Source organism: Antedon bifida, chromosome 3 (assembly GCF_963402885.1).
Source record: "Antedon bifida chromosome 3, ecAntBifi1.1, whole genome shotgun sequence".
NCBI lineage: Eukaryota > Metazoa > Echinodermata > Crinoidea > Comatulida > Antedonidae > Antedon > Antedon bifida.
Genome location: NC_136228.1, coordinates 2,815,614 through 2,828,625, shown reverse-complemented (window position 1 = coordinate 2,828,625; position 13,012 = coordinate 2,815,614). Strand labels below are relative to the sequence as shown.

At 30.9% G+C, this 13,012-nt stretch overlaps 1 protein-coding gene across 3 annotated transcripts in view; it reads right to left on the bottom strand.

The window, feature by feature from the left end:
• The window catches only part of LOC144838860 (ATP-dependent DNA helicase DDX31-like), an 87,611-nt gene that overhangs the window by 4,774 nt on the left and 69,825 nt on the right, over positions 1 to 13,012 (bottom strand). Inside the window, exon 15 of one of the 3 annotated variants that reach the window (XR_013611720.1) lies at positions 10,831 to 10,882. The exons of the other annotated variants lie outside the window; for them this stretch is intronic. The gene's annotated coding sequence lies outside the window, so the exon portion shown is untranslated. The remainder of the gene's footprint in view (positions 1 to 10,830; positions 10,883 to 13,012) is intronic. 3 annotated transcript variants of the gene reach the window in all.

Here is a 13,012-nt window from a genome sequence, read left to right as displayed (position 1 = left end):
ATAATTCTAAATATTTTTTTTCTCGATTATTCGTAATTATATTGATCTACGTCAGATTGGAAATATCCTCATTCGAAATGCATAAAACCCACATTAGGCCTGGCATTACCGGCGTATGTGTGTTGGGGGAATTTGGATATTATACACCTCTAAATTGTTTTCCGGCCTAGATATAATGGGTCTATAAATCGACCATATTATCCTTAATACAGCGTGGTATTGCTATTTAAATTCTCCTTCCCTCAGCCATCGTTATCACAACCACAGATAACCATAATAATTATTCCAATAATTATTTTTATTATAGTCTAATTGTTAGTAATAAGTCTAATAATTGGCATAAATATTTCCAATCAGTTTCGTTATACCGGAATGATGATGAAGTTTCCAGCTCATTGGCAACCAGATTTGGAATTTAAACGGGATTTCGATGGAATAATTTCATCATTAAAAGAATCACGTGGTAATGTTCCATGTAATATTGCTTATCTTTTTCTAGCAGATGGATCCCAAAAGAAAAAAAAAAGCTTCATTCTCGGCGAAGTTCTCATTACCCTATTTTTTTTCCAAAGTAGGATATATATTTCGTTTCTTTCTTTATACAGCCTTTTCTTTCCACGACACCTTAATTTTTTGGCCATTTAAAAAACAAAAAAGTAAGTTCACATTTGACTCGAGATATTTTCACGTATACACAAATTTGCTGTCACATGTCTTTCTTAAGCTCTGTTTCCACTATCAAACTTTATGTGATGTGCCCATATATGGACATAATGATGTCATATCACTACCATATTTAAGCATATCACTACCATATTTGGGCACATCACGCTTGATAGTGTAGACAGAGCTGTATACACCAATGGCGGGTAAAAAACGTGTCCATATTGTAGATGCGCGTGACGTGCAACCGAGTGGCAAACGATATTTAGTGTATAACTGAAATATATTTAGAATTTACATTTGCCTATGCCAGATAACTGTATGAAATGCAACTTATTGCGTTTGAATATTGGTTTTATTTAAAAGAAAATATTATAATGCATTATGTAAAAATAATAAACCAATTTATCACTGAATTAAAACCAAATGTTATATTAATTGTGGCGGTTAAAAATTCAACAATTCAAATTTGTAATCAAAGTAACAGAAAAACAGAGATAAAACACGAAACAATATGAACGGAGATATAATAACAGACGTGACAAACGAGAATTAAGACAAACATTTAAAAAAAATTATCAAAAAGGCTTATAATAAATATTTTGTTATCTCCAATAGGCCTATGTTATACGATTTACTCACTATGGAAATATAATTAAAAAATAATATTATTTCGCTTAAAAATATATATTTACATACAAAATAGAGGGAAGTTAAGATCTAAATTCCTGTTGGCAAATCTAGCAAATTGTTGAATGGGGTCCGGTGCCCTGTGGGGTTCAAATAGAATAATCCGATGTTCTAAGTGCTTACATAAATTTTGATGGAATTTAAAAGGAGACGTGCTTTCATAGTTAACACCTTTCGCCATACCCTATAACCAATCTACCAAGTTGTTTACAGCGTTGATGCCTACTCATCTCGAGCGTCACTAACTCCATTTATACAAAAGTCAAACCACTCGTTGATATTAACACGCAGACGGTCGTTTATTATTCGTCACAAATCGTACGAAAAGAATAACATAATTGGTGATTTTTATCGCTAATTTATTATACGACTCGATGCATTGGTATGGCAGAACACAAAGGCAAATTATAATTATCGATTCTTTTTATTTTAATTGCTAGATTTTAGTTGACTTTAAATCAATCAACTGTGGAAGGTAAAATATCATATTCAATGATATTATTACATGGATGGTACGTCAGAACGGTCATGAACTATACCGCGTTTACACGGAAATTCAGTAATTTATTCTTTAATGAAATGTTATACAACTTTTAATTTTCTGAAACGTTTTTCTTTAAATTCGATTAACTTTCGTTATCTATTCATTAAATGATGCAAAAATATGTGCAAGTGAATTCAAACTAAATAAAAAAAATTATTAAACAAAAGTTTCTTTAAAATGTATAAAATAGATATTCAATAATAATAATTATCATATTCAATAATATTGTTACACGCCATGAACTACCGCGTTTACACGGAAATTCAAACAGTAATCATTATTTTTCTGAGGAAATGTTTTACTTTTAATTCGTGTTCGATTTGTTGGCACTGTACCTATTTTCTTTTTCATTGAACGATGCAAAATGTGTGCAAGTTAATTCAAATTAAATAATGTAATATCATATATTATTAAAGATGTATTGTCCCCCTGAAAAAATAATACTTAAAAAATGTTTGGTTGAGTATTCCATTTTAATGTAACATAATAGTTATCCACTTTGACCAAAAATTGGATCGAAAAAAAATGTATTTACCTGAAAAAAATGTAATTCAAAGCAAAAAATGGTCAAATTGGCTGCCAGCCAATGGATTTTTGGTTGAATTTAATCATTAATTCTGTATAATAATAATTCTTATAAGTGGAAACATGACTTTTTTCGGTTTTTTTTCTACTGAAGTGATTAACTTTATTAAAACTACAAAATAACATATTCAAAATCTGATTTAATTAATCTTCCTTTTTCATGTTTTTGGGGGACAATACATCTTTAACTGAACTCTTTATTATGTTCAATGCGAGACTGGATGGAATAGTAAAATTAGCAAGAATATAAAAGGAGAATCCTCCCGGAAAATGAAGAATTTACGCATACGCCCAAATCAAGACAAACACTTTCATTTATTATATTTATTTAATTCATTGAATTATCGAATGACATTAAGAGTTTTAAAATGTTTAGCATTATTAATCAAAAGTTTTCTTAAAATGTTTAAAATAATATACATTAAGTATAAGGATAGTTGACCGTATGGACTCATGCATTGTGTACCGCCCTCTGGATTATCTTTCGTCAGAATTGTTTTGCCGAAGGAATTATTGCTTTCAGGATTCGATCAAATAACTCAAAAAGATTTGTCAAAAAAATAAACAATAAATAAAGCTAATGAATTATATTTCAATTTGAAAACAAAAACCAACGATATTTTATCATGCTGAATTTTAACTGATGGGCCCATAAGTATAGAGCATTAGCATTTAGTATACTTATCATAGAATTGTTTTGCGCAAGGAATTATTGCTTTAACGATTCGATCAAATAACTCAAAAAGACTTGTCAACAAAAAAAATAATAAATAAAGCTAATGAATTATATTTCAATTCATGTCATGCTGAATTTTAACTGATAGGCCCATAAGTATAGAGAATTAGCATTATACTTATAGAATGCTAACATAATTATGACTGGGGTAATAATGTTCAGCGCATTGAGAGCTTGCTTATATGCGCTATATAAGAATGAACTATTATTATTATAATTATGTATGTCAATATTTTCCAATTTCCAATAAATGAAATCACATATTAAAATAAATAAATTTGTTTTTATTATCAGATTTTTAAATAATTAGAAATTAAAAAATAAAGAACCTATCTATATAATTATACAGTGCATTTTTAACATGATGATTATGTATATAAAACAAATTATTACGCGCGTACAAAAATAGATACTTTATTATCAGAGTTAGTACGCGCGCGTTAGGTAGTAGCAAGAGTATCACAATTTTGACGCGCGTGCAAGTAGTATCAAAGTTTGTACGCGCGCGTCAAGTAGTATCAGTACGACTATTGTAAATCAACGTATCGAAATGTCGGTCGGGTCGGGGCTTTCTGGGTGATAATATTTAAAAAATCATCGCGCCTCCAGAGTATACAATTAACAAACGATATGTTTGACAATATTCAGCAATCAGTATTTGAAATTTTTCGTTCATTTTTTATGAAGTAAATCTAATAGCAGATGTGTGGTGTTTATTCTAAGACTGAACTCCCTCATGGCAACACTCGTTTTTTATCACCAAGTGCCAAAATATAGGATTACATAGCGCGAGAGAGTAGCCCACATTTCTCGTTCAGTTCGATAAATTGCAAAATAAGTTACTGTAAATGCCCATTATAATATTGAATAAAACATGATAAAAATAATCGACTTAATTTCCGTAGAGATATTCCGATAGAATTCTGATCTTCATTATGATATTATTTTATATAAAAAATATCCGTAATTAATAATTGTTTATAGATGAACATGTATATAACTCTGACGTCATTTTTTAAGTGTAATACTTATTACATTTTTATACTAATTGCAAACTTTGTCTCGAGGGTGGATCAATTATTGTTTGGGCAAAACATTTTTCTACAGGAATCTCTGAAGCAAAAATAAGTAATAATTATAGGAATATGTTTTCCGAAAGCTTGGCAAGAAAATCTTTCCGCATTGTTTATCGTATGAAAATTCAACTAAATTACAATAGGTAAAGGTGGGTTTCCTCGAAGGACAAAGTGTAACATAACATTACATATACGCTTTGAACCCACCGACGGCATAATCAACTACCGCGACTTAGGCTACTATCAAAGGTGCTTCGCATTGTTTTCTTATTAAGTTTTAACGACTTTCTAATTAACGTTAATAACATTTTAATTTACCCAAGATCGGTTCGGATCTAACGTATGTGTTCCGCAAATTCGTTGGATCAAGGAATTAAATGAAATGATACCGACAGTAATCGCGGTAAATACTTCTAATTGTGTAACTGATGCTACTTTTGTGTACAAGTATTTCAAATAGGTGCGATCGCATTGTATCAAATAGGCAGTGTATTTTGTCGGTAGGACGTAGAATAAAGACAACACTTAACACGTTTAAATAATCGAATTACAGAAGTCAGAATTAATTAATTTAATCGTTCCATCTTTACAAAGAAGTAAAGGATGTGACTTATTGCTTTTATGAAGAACACCAATCAATGTTATGTAGGCTTAAAGAAATTATTTGGATATAGATACGGAAAAACTACGGATCTAATGTGAAATATTGTCTTGTATTAGGGAAGAGTGAAATGTTACTCTTCTTGCTGTAGAGGCTAAACAATGTTTGTTTAGACTTGGATATAGAACCGTAACTAACTATACGGATTTATGCTGGAATATTGAGTTGTAAACTTTATTCAGAGAAGAGTACAATTTCACTCTTTCTGCTTTAAAAATGGTGGATCCAAGTCCTAAATCTTGAATAACATAATATAATATATATAATATAATGCGACATTTATATAGCGCTATTTCGTAAAGATCAGAGCGCTTTGAGTGTTAGTTGATTATTAAAATTATCTAGACTCTGAGCAGGAAATAGGCTTGTTAATGACAATAAAAAATAAATTGAAACAACGAAGATGATTCAAACACTACCGCACTGTTCCCCTGCAATTTAAGGCGCAAGGCCCGCCTGGACAGTATTCACAGTGTCATAGTGGTGTTTGGCGTCTATCTATAACACAAGAGATGCAGGACATCTGAAAGAAATGTTGTTCTTAAAATAGTAATTGGTTCATAGTTCAATCATCAACGTACAAATAGACCACCACAGTTGGCCTAGTTAATAACCAGCGATTTAATAACACAATTCGCGTCAATATTCCTACAAAATGATCATTATTCCAATTGAATTATATTGTTATGAGTTGTGTAAATATTTATTGACCGAATTGTATTGTTCTAAACGGCTCATGATGATCATTGATCAATTTCACCTGTTTATCATAATTCATTCTCTAATTTTCTATAAGTATAGATTATCGATTATCAGCATCATTAAATATAGGCCTAGTTTATGAATACTTGTTTATCACAATTCTCTAATTTCCAATAAGTATCAATTATCAGTTATCAACATTATTAAGTATAGTCCTAATTTAGAATATTGATCAAGTTCCTCTGTTTACTATAATTTTAATTGTATACATACAAACTGTTTCAAAGCTAAATTTAAATATCTCTATTTATATAAGTATCGATTGTCAATTATTAATAAGTAGGCCAATACTTATTAATAATATTCAGTTACACCTTCACTTTCAGTGGCCTAACAAACTAGACTCCTCTCTACAACAAAAATGTTGAACAAAACTGTATCTAATGCGCAAGATCAGAAACTATCTAGTCCTGATAATGAACTCTATCAATAAAAGGAAATTCTTCTAAAAGTACATCATAGTATTGACTTTAATGTCAAAGTACCCACAATTTAAAGTAAATTTATATACCAAAATCATGTCTAAAAAGAATATTTACAAATAAAATGCAACGAGAAATATGATATCATGTAGGCTTAAACTTAAAATGCTACTTAAAAAGGTTAACAACATTATAACAACATTATAATAGAAAGCGAGAAAGTCAATATCATTAATAATTCTTTATAAATAAATAATGTGCCGGCAATTAACTCCTTGCACAAGTAATCCACGTCGTGTTGGTCATGTCATTGTGAAAAAAAAACTTTTTTATGAAAATATGTTATGCTTCGGATAAAATAAAAATGTAATGATAAAGTGGTTTATAATAAAATAGATAGAAACAAATATGCTATATGTCGGTTTTTGGTAAAATTGAAGTTTTGTCTTTTATCTCAGTATTTGCCACAATATACTCTGTCGATTCTATTATTGCTTGTTTTGAATGTTATGAAAGTTTGTATATGTGCATAACGTCCAGTTATCGTCCTGGATTTTATTTATTTTTTTGGCGAATAGATTGTCTATTGATTATAGGATATATTAGTGACGTCACAAATGTTTACTAAAAAATCTCGAGTTATCTGTATCTTCAACACGCGGCCGAAATATTAAAAAGCACGCCCTCTATTTCGCTCAGAGAGCGCTTAATTTATTCATTAATTATTTTTTATTGAATGGCCAATAAACACATTGTTAAAACTATCGGTTACAACGTTCTTTAATTATGCAATTAAAAAAAAATCTAAGTCGTAACAAAAAATAAACAATTTAAGTAAACACAGAGGACAGATCAAGGAAAAGCTTATCTAATTAAGTTGGCATCGTCGGCACTCTTTGCGGAACATTTACCAATTCAATACCATCACAATAAAGCAAAAGAAGGCTGCGATGAGAAAAAGACAGAACACAAACAAAAAAGAACGGTGGGTTTGGACTTTACAGCGTATTTACAAAAGAACTAATCATGTTCCTTCTATGTTTTAGTTACACAAGGCGATAATCGGATAATTGTTCAGCTAAGAATTCTATGTAGACGATTTAAGCTCTGTTCAATTGCTGTAATAGATATCCTAAAGAAGGCGGCACATTAAAGGGTGGCATTTAACCCACCCGGGTTATTTCACATGTGTCTGGGATCCCTGTGATAAAGTACAATTCCATTGCTACTCGTCTTTTCGATTAATGAAAACAATTATACAAATGATTGGAACATATATGATTAAACCTATAACTTAAATTTATAGGTCCATGATTGGAACATTCAATATTTAAAGATGTATTGTGAGCCCCACCCTTCCAAGAAAAGCATAAATGATGGTTAATAAGATATCAGAATTTGCAGTTTTAAAGGTAATCATTTAGGTAGAAAAAAAACACATAAAGAGACAAAATAAACGGTCAATTTTTAACCAAAAAGCCATGGTCTGACAGAAAATGTGACTATATATTTTGCTTAAAATTACATTTCTTTAGTTGAATTTAATTTTTTAATTCAAATTTTTTTTTTTAATCAAATTTTCCAAAATAAACCAAAACCATAAATTAATATTACAGCATCGAAATATAATTCAACAAGTAACCTAGACTGAAAAGAACAGGTTGACAACCCAGGTTACAGTACCACAAACGGATTAGAGCCGTTTAAAGCTCTGTCTACACTATCAAACTAGTTTCACAAAAAATATCGTAGTGATATTCCCAAATATGTTAGTGATATGACATCATCATGCCCATATATGGGCACATCACAGTTGTTCAATTCAATTCAATTCAAAGTAACATTTATTTTCTTCAAATAAACAGTATACAAAATTGTGTAAAGAAAGGTAATATGAATGAAGAAGGCATGTTGTCACATAAAGTTTGATAGTGTAGACAGAGCTTAAAGCAGGCAAGAGCAACTTTACTGACAATCCTTTCAAACAGACATTATCCAGCGATTAATCAACCTCAGTGTCATCAAAGAAAAGACGCCGCCGCCACAAAGTCAGAGTAAAATAAAAGAAAATAAGTGAATCAATCAAATAAATCGTTTTTTAATTCAACGCGAACGCCTATGATTGAATAATCGATTTTAGCTGTTTTGTTGTTTTAATTGAACTGTTCCAGAAGAACCCATAGCAATTTAAAGTCTTTTGGTGATAAGTTAAAGTATTACGGGTGCGGTATTCATTAAGCGCCAGTTTAGACTCTTTATGACGACTTTAATTATACCTTTGGTGACGTCACCTCTATCTGTAGATTTGACTGTTATTAATTAATATGAAATACCAGTCATCTGGGTAACTTTGGTCATTAAACAAGCTAATAAGGCGCCAACTTTGAGGAGGCAGACGATTGATTAATCTATTTTTGCAAAGTATACATCAAGAACAACAATTTAAAAACTTTTACTTTACGAAACGATCACTGGTGTTTTTAATAACGTAATAAGTGACTCGTTAAACATGTGTTTAAATACAGAAATAAGACACAAATGTTTCTTATTATTGTTTGACATGTGTTGCTCAAACCGACTGAACGTAATGTCTTCGTGATTGGTTATTTCCGAAGTTACAGCTTCGTTTATTCGGATGCGACCAGCTTTGAATGATTCGGCGAGGTTTAGCGACAAATCTTTACCAACATCGAGCAAGGTCATCGTACGAATCAATAAAACCCATTCGGAAATGTTCACTCGGCGTACGCGTAACATCTTCCCTCCCTGCTCGAGTTGGTCGCGTTTTCGCGCAAGGCGGAAATAGACGGTGCCTAACAAACCGTTCCATTTTGAAAAATAAATTGAGCTTAATTGATTCAAATAAGTAATTCATTTTGGCAACACAACTAAACAAAAGCTAATGTTTTTACTTAGTTGTTCATTAGTTCGCTTGGTTTAATCATTTTACTGAATCATTTTGTTAAACCTAAGATGGCGCCATAATTTGCGTGCAGACGAATCGTTAGCTAACTTCCTGCGTTGTGCCCTGGGTGGCGTAAATGTGAAGATGTCCACACGTTAAATGAATTATTACATTTTGCTACGTGTGAAAAGGATCCCTAAAGATTCTTAAAATAGCGATGAGTTGCTGTTATTGGGTCCACCCGAATGACTATAAGATGCCGAACAAACAACAATACATTTTTATTTATTAATTTGTGCAATACCATTAAAAAAACACAGCAAGCTATTAATCGACGATAAATTGTTACCATTGATCGATCGGTACATGTATTATTTTGTCATAATTATGTTATGACAGTTATGTTATGTTATACATAACGAAATGCTTTGATTTGTTTAAAGAGTTGGTGATTATGTTGGTATTTACGGTGTCATCTTCAGATAGATCGCTTAGGACGTTAATTATAGGGCAATCGTGATTTAAAAGTCACACGTTAAAATATAGTAAAACCAATTCTTTAGGACACCCCTATTCAGGGTATCACACCCCTACTATCGAAATTCACTAGGCCCTAAGCCTACTGCATGACAACTGCACGAAGAAGAGAAAGAGAGCCTACAATAACTTGAATTCTAAATTTTGCATTTATAAGTTTTTTTCCTAATAACAGAACAAGAAAAGTTATTTAATTTAAGTGGATCAGTTCAAGGTCACCGTTAAATAATAAAACAATATTAGACAATATTTAGGCCTATATAATGAAATCCAATGTAATTATTAACAGCCATTAAACAGCTGTTAAATACATAATTAAGAAGCATGTGTTTAAATGCATTGGTGTTACGTTAGGGTTAGAATCATCACTCGAGAGATGAGTTACACCACGTGCCAACGAACGGCAAACAATACTGCGATCAACTAATCCAAACAAAATAATGTGAAAAATGATGTTTAGAAATATAATTAAGTTAAAATGATTGTTATAAATTGTCATAAAACTCATGAACATCAATCAATAAAGACAAACATAATGCGAAAAGGATGTTAAGAAATATAATTAAGTTATTAAATTATTTTAATAAATTGGCATTAAAAGAAAAAATAATTTTAAAAAATGACAAAAGGATTAAGGTAAATATTATTTTAATAAATTAGAATTAAACCTGGACGTTAACAAATAGTAGAAAAATAATTTTAAAAAAATGACCAATATAATTAAGTTAAAATTATTTCAATTAATTTCCAACAAACTAATGCATTTTTTATAAATTATAATTATTATATTAATATAAATGTTATTGTATTGTTGATCATTTCAAACCTTATGTTGCAAATATGATTTGAATGACGCATTGCCAATCAACAGCATAGAGATAGTTCTTTTTAAAGATGCGCTGTTTCTCTTGAGAATAATAATGCGACTTACTTATTACCAAAGATAAGATTTAGTAAGTTAAACAATAAAAATATCCGAGTATCAAATACAATTATTAAAAAGATGCACTATTCTCTTGAATTAGAAAAAAAACTCCAATTGTGAAGTTGTTGAACTATCAACAAAACAAATTTTAGTAAGACATTGAAAAAAAGAGTACTAAACCATTGAAAACAAGATACTTTGAACAAATATAAGTAAAAAACAAGTAAAACACGTAAAAAATAAAACAAAATCACATCATTAAACAGACTCAAAAGAGAACAAAACTCCATAAGACACACTTTTCAAGATATTCAACAAACTAACCTTTAAATCTGTTGTTTGTATATCAACATCATTTGGTTTTCATAATTAATGACTGAAGGTAAAAAAAGACGATATAATCTTCAACAAGAAAATGAATTTGTTGCAGTTATGTATTTCGATGCTTCAGGTCTATTACTAACTGCTGTTTCTATTTCTCATTTATAAATGTATTTGGTCCTCGAGCTGTTTCTTCAGGAAAAAGTAATATATATATTTCGTTGATCTTAAGGAAGATCGCAGACAGACTTTCAAATTCAACCATGAAGAAAGAACAATTTACTTTATGCAACATTTGATATACTGTATATGAGAATCCAGTTTAGCCCTAATGTGTATAGCTAGGAAGAGAACTATAGTTCAGTTCAGGAAAATGTGGTTATGCAAGTATCTATACAAACCTTAATATAAAGTATTATAATCTATGGTTATCCACTTTGACTACAAATTGGATCGAAGAAAATGTATTTACCTACCAAAAAATTAATGGATTTTTGGTTGAATGTAACCATTTATTTTGTCGTTTTGTAAGTGAAATCATTTTTTTTTGTTGTTTCCTTTTCTGCGGAAGTGCTAAACTTCCAAAGTCTGATTTAAGTAATCTTCATGTTTCATGTTTTTGAGGGACAATACATCTTTAATGATTAACAATACCATTGTTTAACCCTCTCCTTATTTAAGGGGACACTTTCTCATGAAGCGAACGAGAAATTATATTATATTTAAATATGGATACAAGAGTAAGCTATTAAATGGAATTTTTTGGGTAGGATTTTAGAAGTTAAAGTACTTATACAAAGAAACATTCAATATTTGAAATTGTTTTATTGTCTACAGAATTTTGATCAATTTAAATCGAATCGTTAGAAGACACTTCGCGATAATTGCCCCATTATCAACGAAATTTCAATGAAGATTAATGAAGCCTTGACTACTGATGAGGTATCGAAACCCCAGCGACCTACTCTACTTATTTTAAGCAATATCGAAAAAGTCACATGTCGAGAAACGAAGCTAATTATAGTGTAGGCATGTGTATCTCCCAAGATCCTCTTAAAAATGATTGCTAATATCTATCGAATTATTGTTTACCATCTCGTCGCACATTGTCAAAATAGAGAAGGTAATGTTAACCTGAACGGCGGCGCTTAACTAGGCCAATATCATTTTCATTGCTAGGATAAGTGACACTGCAAACGGAAATAAAAATGTGAAGTCAAGTAACAAAAAATAATATAAAAGCATTTCTGAAACGAGAACATGGAGTGAACTAAGAAATGTAGACGATAGATTCACTAACTTACGATACAATAATTAACAGCAGTTTTGTATCTTGAGAGATAATCAGAAACGTGGTTGTTCATTTTCGTTCCTTTGAGTCTAAACAACTTCCTTCATTATAAGGTGAACGACCATCATTTCTAATAAAATCGAGGAGGAGGAAATCAAGATTCACATGTTTAAGTTGAATGAGTTCGTCATCAAAACATGCGTGCGTAACGCGTCATCATGCGCATAAACGTCACACGTAATGTAACCGCACAAGATACGACATCTGTCTTATAAGCTTGTTTCCACGAATTTTGTTATAGTTCTTTTCTTTGCCGCCATCGTGCAACGTACCGCACTTAATTTGTTCGACGTACGCCGCTGCGGCACAAACTGAGAATACACATTATTAGCCCGTTATCGGTACTGTATTCATTGTTTAGTATCATTTTACCACATAAGTATCACATGTGCCAACTGTAACATGCCATAAGCCTAACCTAACATTACAATTTCCACATGTTTTATCAGCGAAAGAATCTGCCTATGATAGATAAAGACAGCTAATGATGTGGAGATCAGTACAGATAATCGGATTAAAATTCAGACAAAAACTTAAAAAGGTTCCTCATTTCATTTTTTTACGCGGACAGTTTTGGACTTAGTAAAATACACAATGAACCTGTCATTTCAATCCATTCTGCGATTTGAAAGCCTTTGGGCGCAAAACTTAAACTTAAACCGTGCATTTTAGTATAATGCGTAAAACATAATGATTATTGAAACACACAACGAATACATGACACAGAAGATACTTGTGAATGATTAATAATTGATAATAACATGACGACGACGATACCGATGTTGAAATTATTGATGAAAAATTCTGATGGAGATTATGACGCTGATAATAATA